At 46.2% G+C, this 14,116-nt stretch overlaps 1 protein-coding gene across 1 annotated transcript in view; it reads right to left on the bottom strand.

Moving 5' to 3' along the window:
* The window catches only part of LOC130022010 (zinc finger protein 571-like), a 157,821-nt gene that overhangs the window by 79,576 nt on the left and 64,129 nt on the right, over positions 1–14,116 (bottom strand). The window lies entirely within an intron of this gene.

The raw sequence follows: 14,116 nt of genomic DNA, 5'->3' as shown, positions 1-14,116 counted from the left end.
AGGGAACACCACAGTGATGAGAACATGGGGAGGCTCCCCCACATTCCTTACACCTATATGGGTTCTGCTCATGGTGACTGTGGTTGAGGGTATGTTGCTGTGAGGGACTCACTATAAACAGTGCTTCTCTCCATAGCAGGTGCCCAATTGGGGAATTTTGTGTCTGTGAACTGAGAATAACACACTCCAAGGAACTTTTTCCAGGAGAGGGCTTCTTCAGAGTGAGGTAGCTCTCACCATTCTGATCACCCTCAGACAACATCCCGCCTGTCTCGGTTTCCTCATGGGGCTGAGGGCAGGATTGATCACTCGAGACATTATCATACAGTGCAGGATCAGAGACATTCCACTCGAGGTGGCAGCTTTCCTGTAGAACAACAGATGATTCTAATTATTGACTTATTCACTGAGTCTTCCTGTCAAAAAAACTGAGCCCTTCAGATGTAGTTTCACACATATGCACCGCAAAAATGCAATTACTGACATATGAATTGTCTTACTATTGAATAACTTCATGTTACCGTAAGTTGGACGCACAACATTGATGGATAGAGAGTAAATTCTGTGACTTTCCCCCCTTTTAAATTAATGAAGGAATACAACTAGAAATAATTCCTTCTATAGAAAACGGACACATCCATTTCAGGAGAAAATGAATAGATCCACATGTCGGTTTGGTTAAAGTTCCGTGTGGAACCTGTGATGCAGTGGTGAAGACTACGCTGCATCGTAACGCAGCTGAAGCAGACCACCTGGCCATTGCAATTCTCTCACCACAAGTGATGCCTTTCAGGATCAATGAAGTTTTTTCTCTTTCTTTTTTGTCGTTTCTATTTATTTGTGGTTGGGTGGGTGGAGGGGCACACCATGCAGTGTCTAGGATCATTTCTGTGGGTCTATGCTGTCTATAAGGCGTGCTGGGTAAGGACCATCCATCCCTAAGCAAAACAAGTATATTTCTCACTGCACCATCTCTAGGGCGCAGAAATTAGCTTTCTAAACAACTACCACTGTCAAGCCAATCAAAACTCACAGTACTTTTTATACATGGTGAATTTCAGCACCTAGCAAAGCTAAGAGTCCTCTACTCCAAGCATCAGGTTTTGGAATTTCTCCCTGCCAATCCCAGCCTTCCACCTTTACAATCACATACTTGGTCCACTCCTGCTGGCATAATAATATTTATTCTGTATTCGTGAATCTTACCAACTCACTCGTACCTGCTGACCCCATTCCCAAATCAAAGTGCTCTAATGCCAAATCCTGAAGTCGCGGTTTCCGTTCTGAAACTGAACAAAACATGCAAATCAAGCACATGTCAAAAAATGTAGCATAATGATGCCATGTAGTTAACAGTACATCTCTGTGGTTCGCAAAGTCCAAAGAGTCCCACACTAAAGAAAAGATTCGGATAGTGGAAAACTGTGAGGATCTTGGCAATTCTACACTAGGTTATGTTTTTGTTTTTGAGCAGACCTGTGATGTTCGGGGAACCAGGTTATTAAAGAGATTATTGAACAGGTCACATTCAGGCACTGCAAGGCGCTCCCTGCTGTACTATCATTTAGATCCAAACTATCTCTGTTATGGTGTTATTTATTCGAAAGCCATGGAAGCAAATTACAGGATCATTCTGTGATTGACAGTCCAGGGAAATGAAGAGCAGCTTGAGTGCGGCACAGACCCAAGGATCCAGGACACCAAGGCCCCGGCCTCAGCAGCATGTTTCACACATGCTCAGGGCACCCATACACTGCACAGGGCCTGAGCCAGGAAGGGTCCTCAGACACTCACCCGCACACACGCCTCTCCAACCCGACCTCAGAGCTCCTCCTTCCAGCCAGGAGATCACTGCAGGCTTCATTCCAGTGTGCCCTGCCCCAACAGAGACAGAGGCATGGATAAGTCACAGGGAAAAGGTGACAGGTAAATGCCCATGTTTTCCTGATATAAGTGGGCATATATCTGAAAAGCATGAACAGAATGTCCATTTCCAAAATTCCACATATTTCTAGTTATTCGAGAGTTATGACCGAAGAAAATATCACAAATACTCTAGACCTGGCCTTGTGTATGGCCGACAGGGGGTTGATTAGCACAGTATGTTTTTATTTTTTGTCTTGTTTTGGGTCTCACCTGGCAATGATCAGGGCAGACTCCTGACTCTGTATTCAGAAATCACTGCTGCTGGTGCTCGGGGATGACATGGGTTGCCGGGAATTTAACCCACGTGCGCCGCTTGCAAGAAAATCACTTTCCTCCCTGTACTGTCTCTCTAGGCCCAGCAGCACATGGGGTTTCCTGAGCCCCTCATGAACTTTTCATGGATTTCAGAAAAACTAAGTGCATAATAAATCTGGAAATGGCCAAGGGTGACAAGAGACCCTTATTTTTTAAGCTAAAAATGTATCCAGAAAGAGAGCACAGCAGGAGTTTCTCACGGACAATCCAGTTGCGATACCCGATATCTCCTAGGGTCCCTCATGCCAGCCAGGAGCGATCCCTGAGTGCAGAGTCCAGAAGCAAAACCTAAGTCTTGCTGAAGTCTCACAAGAACCATTAGAAGTAAATCAAAGCACTGAAATAGGGCTGCGTCTAATGAGTTGAGAGACGAGATATCAAATACCCTGTGGTGTGAAAGAGATAGTACAGCAGATAAGACAGAAGCGCTGCACACACATGTGGGTTTGATCCCAGGCAGCCCATATGGTCTTGGAGCAAGTCCAGGTGTGGATCCTGAATTCAAAGGCAGGAATAATCCCTAATCCCTAAGGAAAAAAGAAAATGCAAAAACCGTCTGACTTGAGTGACTGGTGCAAAAGTACGGGGGGTGAGACACCGACAGTTTAACTTGCCAAGAGGTTTCAATATACGGTTCCAAATGGCCCCTGAACACTCTTAGGTGTCATCCTTTAGCACAGAGCCAAGAGATCTGTGGACTGTGCCCCCCAAACAAAGGAAACAGCAAAACCAATTAAACACACAAAATTTTGTGTAGTACACAAAGTAAATTGTTGCACCAATGGATGGAAGTATTTAAAGGGACCTGAGTGATAACTGGGCAGATAGGGATCTTCCCATGGACACAGTCGAAAACGGTTGATCTGAATCACCCCATACGGTCTGTCTACCCCACAAGAGTAATTCCTGAAGACAAAGCTGAGAGTAAGCCCTGAGTATCCACAGGTGAACCCTAAAAAAAACGAGGGAGGGAAGAGCTACTGCACGCCCGTCACAGAGCTACTGTTGGACACACAGCTGCCGCCCAACCCCAGGGAGCCAAGCGGGTCTGTTCAGACATGGTTGGCTTCACACTGCTCTCACCGACAGCCTGCAGATTCTGGTAGGTCTCCAGCATCACGTCCCTGTAGAGCTTCCGCTGAGAGGCCTCCAGGCATGACCATTCCTCTGGGGTGAAGTTCACAGCCACATCATGGAAGGTCACTGCGTACTGAGTCAGCACACGAAGAGGGTGGGAGTCAGAGTCTATCTTAGCCTCATTCCCACTACTCTGAGGCCAGGTCCCAGGGTCCTATATTGTCGCTGGGCCTCTCCACTTCGAATGAACCAGCCTCCATGCTCACGCATGACTGACGGGCCCCAAAAATCACATAAGGGAACTGGATCTGCTAAAGTGGGAGGACGTTATACAGAAGGTTCTTGGATGTATCTGCCTTTCCTGGTAACCACCCGGCCAATTCGAGCACCACTGTTCCAGTGAGCACTGTAGAGAGGATCACCTGAACACAGACTTGTACGATCCAAAAGACTATCCCTGGGTGTAGCAAAAAACACTGCACGCTCACCGCTGCACCCTCACAGCTCATGACCACTAGGATTTAGAACTCGACAGTCCGTATAGACAACTACTCAGAGCAGTGCATGGCATTTGTGCCTGTAGGAACTCACTGCACTGTACCGCCCCAAATCCTGCTCAAATAAGGTAGAAGTTTCTTGACCCCAACATCTCTACTGGCCGCAGAGATCCTTGGCTCTTTCTCCTTGGGATCAGCGCATGCCCAGAAAACCACACACAAGATTATGTGAACGTAAGACTATATGACCGAGCAGGTAGTCTCTCTAAAGTAGGAAGGACAAAACAGGAGAAAAGCAAGTCTGGGGGCCCAAGTCACTGTAGTTGCCAGGGCGCAAACGGGGCCAGCACACCCCAGGGTGCTTTGAGGCCAGTCAGTTGTGAATCCAGAGCACAGAGTCAAGAGGACAGCTGATGACAAAAACAATGCAAAAGAAGCTGAAGCAGCAGGTTGGCGTAACAGGACAGCTGTTCCAGGGACAGCATGTAGGACTGGCGGTCCCCAACATCCCATATGGTTCACAAGCACTGCCAGGGGCAATGCCAGAGTGTAGCACAAGAAATGATTGCAAGAATCCTTGCTCTGCCACCCCAAAGAAAACAGAAAACCCAAGATGAAACCTTTGGACCTCCAGCATCCCACTGGTCACCTAGACCTTTCAGGAATGAACATTGAGCACTGAGATTTGAGTACTCCTCATGCACCACTGGGTCGCCCCCAAGGCTAAATAAAACAAAATAAACATACACAAAAGCAGCTTCAAACAGCAGAATGGGACGGTCTGATCGGAAGTCTCATCTTGGAATCCGTCCAAAAGAAACTCAAAACAGATGGTCCAGGAAGCCTGGGCACTCCTGGTACTACCTCATGTCATTCTATCCCTCTACTCCTACCTGGGGACAGTTTATCAGAAGCCGCATCACCATCTTCTCCTGTCACTGTTGTTCTGAGGATCAGCAGGAGGCTCCGTGCAAAAACCTGGAGAAGTAGGAACATTGAGCACCAGACAGGAGCACCTCCTCCCACTCCTGAGCTCAGACCAGCCACACCCTCGGGCACAGCCTCACAATTCTGCCTCTGGGAGACAATGGCAGAAGCTCCTGTCTCCGCTGGGGATGCAAATTTTTTTAGCATCTGTGCTGCACTTTTAGGAGAGGAGCCTGGGCCCAGGATACAGGGGAAGAAAAAACAGCCTTCTCCGATCCCCAGATTCCTCTCTGGCTCCCACAGGAAAGTCCCTGTAGGCCTTTTCAGGGGCCGACTCTCAGCCCAGGAGCTCCCGAATACTAGCGCCCCCCTGCAGCTGGCAGCAGTGCTGCCCCGTGGCAACCGTAGCCTGGAATGTGGCTCCACCATGTGACTTAGAGTGAACAAATCTTCGACACTCTCTTGCAGGGTAGACAAGGACATGCACCTGGGCACTCTGTTCTGGGGACCTCAGTATTTACCACAATGGCCTGTGTCGTCTGCTCAGGGAGAGATGAAGAGTCAGGGGTGCTTTGCAGCTTGATGTGAGGGACCTGAAATTCATGAACCAGAAAAAGATACACTGGTATTGCGGTTAGAAGGCAATAATGTGAACTGGGTGCTTGACTAGATGAACCAACCAATCCTCTGTATCCGATATGGCCCCCAGAAGCACCAGGGAAAATACCTGAGCTTAGAGACTCGAGTAACTCATGAGTATCTCCGCATATGTGCTCTCTCTCCCCTTAAAATATAAAGAAGCAAAAATAGCCCCCGAAATACATTTTCATTGGCAAACCTCTGCCACCTGCAGGCCCCCTTCCCCCCCCCCCCCCCCATATACCCTGCATGATCGCGGCTATCACAGGAGAAAATGAAGATGACCAGCAACAGGTCTCCTGCCATTAGGTGGAGGGGCTGAAGCTCTGCACCTTAAATCTGGGGATTCTACAGAAGCGAGCTTAGGGCCGATGGTTCAAACATGGGACTGCTGGGACGATTGGAATAGCCAAGCCCTTGGATGATTCCCGCATTCACCCACTGTTGCCCCATCCTGGAGCTGGAGACGATCGTGAGAAAAGAGTCACGCCAGAATCAAGAACTCACAACTGTCACACCTGAACCGTGAGACAGCCCCCACTGCACCCCAAAGCTCTGCGTGGCCCTAAAACCTCCATCACACCTCACGATCCACCTGGATGTTGGCGAACAAGTGAAAAACCAGCGCAAAAGTGCCCCCCAAGTTGGCTCGGCCGCTCGGCTCAGAGTGTGGAAACGGGAAGGCGCAGGGTGCTTACAGGAGGTTGCTCGAATCCTGCAACTAAATCCTTCTTCAGAGTCCCCCTTCCAGGATGGGGAGCAAATTTACTTGTCCTTTGACAAGTGAGCAACAGCCCCACTGTCTGAGTGAGGGATGGAAAATGAACCATGACATTTATGACATCACTTATGACATCACTTCTGTTTCCATTAGGTACCTTAAAGAGCCAGAGTCTAGGCACGGAGAACGTTTTTGCCACCCAGGTGAATCTGTGCTGCAAGGGGGATGGACTCGAATAAAGGAGTGGAGAGGCAAATGCTGGACTGGTCGGTCACACACTGGGGGCCTAGGGGTAAGGAGAAGTCCCCTGATCCTGCATTGTCACCTAACATCGGACCAATGATATCTAAACACAGAATGTTACCCTGACTCTTCTCAAATGATCTTTGAGCTCAGAGACAAGAGTAAACACAGAGCACTGTAGGCTGTGGTGAAAAATTTAACAAGAAAAAAGGCAAATTCTACCGAAGGTGGGGGGGAAATGATGTACAAAGACAAATTCGAGAATGAAACATTAAAAGAGTCAAATTTCTGGTCCTTAAAAATCCCCTATTCTTGGGGCTGGAGAGACAGCACAGCGGGTAGGGCGTATGCCTTGCACACGGCCAACCCGGGTTCGATTCCCAGCATCCCATATCGTCTCCTGAGCATTGCCAGGAGTATCTCCTGAGTGCAAAGCCAGGAGTAATCCCTGTGCATCGCCAAGTGTGACGCAAAAAAGAAAAAATAATCCCATATTTTTGATCTATCCGTGCTACAGAAAGTCACAGTTTCTCCTGATTCCCTGTTGTTCTTTCACCATTGTGCATATATGTGTGTATATATAAGTGTGACTTTGTTTGATTTTTGTTTCTAGGCCACAACCGGCAGATTCAGGGCTTACTCCTAGCTCTACACGCAGGAATCACTCTGGTACAGACCATATGGGATGCAGGGCATAGAACCTGGGTCGATTGCTTGGATGGCTCCTTACCCACTGTACTATGGCTCCGGGTCTAAGTAAACGTGCTCCTAGCACACTCAGTGGGATTCCTGAGCAAATGTCCTGACTCCTTGAAAACCAAAACTTTCTTGCTTAAAAAAAAAAAAAAAAACAAAATCCTTTACCCTGGTTGGATTCTAGTTCTAAACAATTTAGGTTTAACATTGGTTCATCATTTTTCCTCTGCTACAAGGAGTTGAGGCTTACTGAGTAACACCCATCCCAATCACACCCATTTCCTTAGTATTCATCTTTAATTCCCTGTGCTCTGCTTCCCCTATACACTATTCACCCATTTTCCCTAATCACAACCTGTGAATTGTAAAGTCAGATTCTCCAGAGATCTCTGGATTTTGTATTTGTAAATAAAATGTTGACTTTCTCTTTCCTTTATATCCTCTACAGTTTACTTTAGAAAAATATCCTTTTTTGCTCCTGAACAAGGACCAGTGCAGTCCCAAGTTGGGAAGATTGTGCTGGGAGGATTGGGATGGCCATGCCCCCAGCCCTCAGCTTTGTCTAGACAAAGGAAGGCAATATTATGCTTTTGTAACTTCAGAGTTAATTAACTGCAGATACTATATACTCCTGGGCATTGTCATGTATATGAGACTTAAGCCTCATCTGCCCTTTGTTCTTAGCACCCCAAAAGCAAGAGACTGGATGGACCCAGGAGAGCTGTGAGCTACCCTGGCATCAAAAAGGGACAGGTAAGCACCATACCAGAGGGGTGACTGATCATTTACGCAGATAAACATTTGGCAGAGTAAATTCTCATGGGGAGATTTACCCAAGGAGACACTCTGTCTCCCAGGGACATCTACGTTGCTTTTATCTTTTCCTCTAGTTGTATAAGTTATCAACACTTGTAGTTGTTTGGATAAACACAGTAAGAGACAAATATCCCAACACTTATTTCTCTGGGCTTTGACAGCAAATAAGGCTTTTTTTTTCCTTTTTGCTTTTTTGGGTCACACCCGGTGATACAAGGGGATACTCCTGGCTCTGCGCTCAGGAGTTACTCCTGACATTGCTCAAGGGACCATATGGGATGCCGGGAATCGAACCCAGGTTGGCCGTGTGCAAGCCAAACACCCTACCTGCTGTGCTATCTCTCCAGCCCCCAGAGCAAATAAGGCTTTTAACACTTATTTTTCTGGGCTCTGAGAGCAAGCAAGGCTTTTACTGTAAATCCCAGACTAAGTCTTCAGGCCAGTTCACCTTGTCCTTCCCCATGGGGATCCTGTCTCTGATGTTGTAACTGTTTGCATCAAGACCATGCACACGTGCTTTCTAAAATGTTCCATTTCGAAGCTGGGGTAGTTTTCCCACTTGCCCCAGGTCCATACAAGTTCCACGGCAGAACCTCCCTTTTGGGGTGTTAGGAACTACAGTAACTGAAGCCCGAGTCAAGTAATTATGACCAAGCAATTATGCCCAGGAGTAGATATACTTGAGTCCATCTACTCCGAAATACTAGGAGTATAAGCATTGATGGTCTTTCTGTGTTTAACCAAAGAACAGTGCTGTAGAGTGAAAAAATAAAAATGCTATAGGGGAAACAGGAAAGCAGGTACAAATCCACAGCCACTTCAACTACAAAGCAGTGCAAATACAAAGTTGAGAATAACCAGAAAGTTATGGCATATAAGTAATCAAGACTGGTCTGGGGAATTGAGACAACGCGAAGAAAAATACAAAGGAAATGTTAAAGATAAACTTTAACTAAATTAGGGATGTTAGCAAGGACATGATAAGCTTCTCTGGGAGGAGCAAAAGGGGCAATTCACAGATGAAGCCTAAGACACTTTGGGTTAATATCCAGCAGGTCACCAACAGCCTGGCCCGTTTCCTTCTTTGATCCTCTGTTATCCTTCACCGGCCAGGGTGGGGAGACCAATCACAGTCACCAAAGGCATGCAGCGCATGTCCAGACATTATTTGAACACAACTCTCAGTGTAATAGCCGGGTTTTGCCTAATCAGGGAGAGATGAAGAGTTGGGGTGCAATTTTCAAATTGATTTTAGGATACAGAAATTCTACGTTAGAAAAAACAACAATGTGTAGTCAGAGATATTAAGCTGGGAGGGGCGCTTCCCATGCTGACCCTGATTGATATTCAGCATCTCACATGGAACCAAAAGAACTTAAAATAAAAAGAATTCCAGAGTGCTGCTCCTTAAGGAAGCCCCGAGATTACATATTTGTGCCCAATATACAACCAAAAATAGCCGCAAAGTAAATTTTCAGTTGCAAACCGCAACCACCCCTAGAACCCCACCCAAGGGATGGTCTGAAAATTAAGGTTACTAATGAATAGTGACTGAGGGCTACAGTGTCATTTGCCATCAGGGAGCTGCCCCTCAAAAATGAACAGTCCTTTTATAGTTTTGGAGGCACCACCGGCAATATGAACGAGAAACTTCTAACTGCACTCAGGCACCCATCCTGGTCGAGCTTGGAGATCGATCTTGGGTGTGCCAGATGCAAAGCAAACGCCCTAACCGCTGTGTTCTCTCTCAGGTCCTCTAAGTGAACCTGCAGCTTCTACAGCAGTGAGGTTGGGGCCAAAGCATCCAAGACAGGGCCCAGCGCAGTCCCGAGCTGGGAGCCTAGGGACGGCCCAGCGCCCGCCCCACCCACTCGGCCCCGCGCCCACCTGCCACCATCCCACAGCGGAGCTGCAGGGGATCCCCAGAATCACACACTCACACCCGCAACCCCTGCGCCCCAGCACAGCCCCCACTGCACTCACCAAAGCTCCGAGTCCCCCACAAAACCCCGCCGGGCGGCAGGAACCAGGAACCGAGTGGATATCAGTTGAAAAAGCTTAAAAGTGTCCTTAGAGCTGGCTTGGCTCCACCCCTCAGTGCAGAAACTGGGAGGCGCGGTGCGGGGTGCTCACAGGAGGCGGCTAGTGTCCTGCCACGAAACCGGCCTTCACAGACACCTTCCACCACGGACAGACAGCTTCTTCTTCCTTCACCTGCTTAACAAATGGAGGCCTGATCCAGCATCTTGCAGGAAACATGTAAATTCCCTGCTATGACGTCACTTCCGCTTCTGCAAGCAGCCTTAAAGGGCCAGACACCAGCTGCGCAGAGAACAGCTAGGAAAATGCAGGTAAATGTGTAAGGCTGGTTGGCTGGAGCAAAAGCACAGTGGAAAGGGTGTTTGCCTTGTACGCAGCTGACTCAGGTTCAATCATCTGGATTCTATATGGTCCCATTTTGGTGTATAAGAGATTGTTAGGATTTTACTGCTTCCAAAGTGTAAGTCTCAAAACATTTACCCTCAATGTTTGTGTAAATCAAATGGAAAACTGAATACAATGAGTGCAGATATGCTACAGCGAATGAAGTGCTTCCTTGCATGTGGCTCTACCTGGACACAAATTATGGACAGCACTGCGGGATGTGACTCCCAGAACATAACACAGAAGGGGATGAAGAATGGAGGTTTGGCTGTCTATCCAACGTCAAGAGTTTACCTCAGCATCCTGGTTTATCTCTGCCATTATCCTCTGCAAACCAGGGCCTCTGAGCCACGTCAGAGTCACAGCCAAGAATGAAACCATGGTGAGTCGTGACAGTAACCAGCAAAATGAAATGTTTGTACCTATTTACTTCTTATTTAATTCCTTCCACCTTGCCTTATCACTAAGAACAATGATTTAACAGTTAACATACTGGGAAGTCCACATGCCAGGACATTGTCATAACCATGGTGCAGGGAATAATCAGCAAGTACCTTTCACTTACGGTACTAGTATCACAGGAATCTTTCACATATAACAGGATTATTTCCTTCCTTACTGTACTTTTGTAATTTTCCCCCATCTACTTGTTGAAACTAAAATTGTTTTACCTAAGGGCCCTGTTCTGACGCCAACCATTGTTATCATGGAAGTGATTGATCCAACATAACTTTTATATTTACTAAAGCTTGAGGGAACATGAAAGCTTTCCTATATTCCTTACCTACAGGATTTCCTCCAGGATTGTCTTTAAAGTTGCAGGTGAGAATAATTCACTTTCCACGTTCTTACATAAATATATATATTCTTACATATATAAATATGCATATTTATATATAGCTTCTCTCCAGTGTGAATTCTCCTATGCATAAGGCCCGAGGATCCAGGAAAGTCCTTCCCACACTCCTGACAGATGTAATTTTTCACTGCAAAATGACTTTTCACATGCGCAGTAAGGGCTGGAGACAAACTGAACACCTTTCCACATTCCTTACACTTATGAGATTTCTCTCCACTGTGAATTTTCCTGTTCAGAAAGCTATGCCAATTGCATCAAAATCTTCCTGCAGTCATTTCATATATAAGGCCTCAATCCAGGATAAATTTTTCTCACACAGAAAAGCTTGAGGATTGAGTAAAAATCTTCCCACACCCCTACATATGTCTTCTTCGAGAATGAATTTTCCTATGTTTAATAAGGAGTTAGGGGAAAGTGAAGGCTTTGCAAAAGTCATAACAAACATAAGGTTTGTCTCCTATATGAAAATTTCAGTGTCACAAAAGGATTGTGAAATAAGCAAAGGCCTTGCCACACTCCTTACATATATACATGGATTCACTGCAATGTGCGTTTTCTTATGGACAAAAAATTTTGAATAGTAAGTGAAGACCCTCCCACAATAGTGACACGAATAGTGTTTCATTCACCTGTATGAACATTCCTATGCTCAGAAAGACCTTAGATGAAAGGCCTTTCCACCAACCTCACATATATAAGGGTTTTCTGCAAAACAGAATTTATGAAAACTAAGACTTCAGGAAGAAGCAAAGGCCATCCTACATTGCTCCCAAATATAAGTTATCTCTCCAGTGTTCCAGTGTGAGATTTTCTGTGTACTAAGGCTTGTGGAATAAGCAAAGACTTTCACTCTGTATATGCATATGGTTTCTTTCCAGTGTGACTTTTTCTGTGCATACTAAGATGTATGAGTCAGAGAAAGGACACAGCACATTCCTTACATGCATACGGATTCTCCAGTACGAAATATCCTATGTATAAGGTATGAGGATCCATCAAAGGCCTTCCCACAGTGCTTAAACAGTTTCTCTCCTATGTGGATGTTCACATAGTCCCACCGGGGTCATGCTGGACTCAAAAGTTTGTCCACAGTGCTTACATTTCTGGGAATTCTGTCCAATATGGGCTTCTATGGGAAAGTGATGGTGCTGAGGACATGGGAAGAGTGATCTTCTGATCACCCTCAGAACACATCCCACCTGTCTCAGCATCCCTGTGGGGATGAGGGCCAAATTACTCACTTGAGCCTTTATCACAGTGTGCAGGAAGAGACATTCCACCAGGGCTGGCTACTGCCATGTAGAAGAACAGAGGATTACACTCATTAGTCTATGCCATGAGAGTTTTCATGTCAAAAGAAATTAAGCTCTGTAGGTAGGTAGCTGGTTGGGTACGGGACAATGAGTTTCTTTGAGAAATAATAAATCCAGATGGGGATGAAAGCAGTGACTCCGAAGCCAACCCTGAGGATTCAGAGAGGAACTGGCTTAGTAGAAACCCAGAGAGCTGGAGACATGGAAGAGGAACAAAGGCTGGTAAGAACATCAGAGAGCAAGGTCTGGCCAACGCTCTACCCCTTGACAACACACGAGCAGTGGACTCTCAGCTTCAAAGAAAACCCCAGGAGGCAGTTTCAGAAACATGATTTCAAACTGAGAGTATCACGCTAGTACAGTGCGCTGCTTGCAGTCAATCTAGGTACAATGTCCAGAATTCCAAAGGGTCCTCTGAGCACGATCTGACAAATAGATGGATGGAATTTTCCTTTATCCAATCGTAAATGTTTCCTTTTTTACCTCTATTATTAGTAAAATAACATGGGTGGGATCCAGGAATATGACCATCCTTGTTAGAAATCACAGGTAAACGGAATGGTCTCCTGGGATGTGGAGATCTTGGGACCTGACCCATATTCCCACTTATAAAAGATTTCATCAAGGCGCCCCTTCTATCCTTTCCAACAACATTCTGTGCACAGTTACATGTATCTAAACTCTCCAACAGAGACCAGAGCAACTGTAGATCTGGGTAGGGCGTTGTTTGCACATGGCCAACCTAGATTCAATCCCCAGGATCCTGTAGTTTCCAGGAACACCATCAGAAATAATACCTGGATGCAGAGCCAAGAGAAACCATTGAGGATCACCAGGTATTGTAGTATAATAGTGGTCTGCCCTTGCTCCCTGGCAGGTGAGATCTTATGTTTCTTGATTGCCCATAACCTTTCAATTACCTTTGTCTCCTGATCAGATTTTGACTTTTAAATATCGTCTTTCTCCTCTCCTTAATGTCTTTTGCATGGTTAGCTACTTCAGAGCAATTGCTTTGTGTATGGATACAGGAAGACAGTTACAAAGAAAAGCCTGAGCTTGAGAGTTGGTCTCCAGATAATATTACCTCCTGGACATCTGCTCTCTAGACTGAAGCCTCAGCTGCCCTTACTTCCTCGATCTCATAAAGAAGGGTCTGATGAGGGACTAGATGGACCCAGGGCAAGTGGTGAGCTAGCTACGCTGGCATCGAAATGGGCCTGGCCAATGTACCATAATGCTTATCTATAAGAGCCTGGTCATGGACAAATTTTGTCACGAATCCAAAAGTAATAACTAGACTTGGACGCTGCTGGGATTGGGAGTGATTGATCTGGCCTGAGTATGAATCTGTGGTGAGAAGTCCCCAGGAGAGTCACCAACAAGTCTAAAAGTGTCTATTATTTTGTTCATACAGAATGGTAATCATTAGGACTAAATATGTCAATTAAGGTGCTGGACGAAGTGGAGGGGTAACACACCTTTAGGGCTGCTTTTTCTTCATGGGCTGCAGGTGATGGGGAAGTCTAGAAAATCATTTTTCATTGCGCTTACCGTGAGGAGGCGTGGATTGTGGTCGTAGTGAGAGAAGAAAAAGAGCAGCTTCAGGGAGACAGGGGGAATGAAGGAGACTGAGAAAAGACATGGTCCTCCTCCACCCAGATCC

Source organism: Sorex fumeus, unplaced genomic scaffold (assembly GCF_029834395.1).
Source record: "Sorex fumeus unplaced genomic scaffold, SorFum_2.1 ptg000019l, whole genome shotgun sequence".
NCBI classification, from domain to species: Eukaryota; Metazoa; Chordata; class Mammalia; order Eulipotyphla; family Soricidae; genus Sorex; species Sorex fumeus.
Note: the sequence above shows the minus strand (reverse complement) of the source record. Positions and strands in the feature narration are given on the sequence as shown.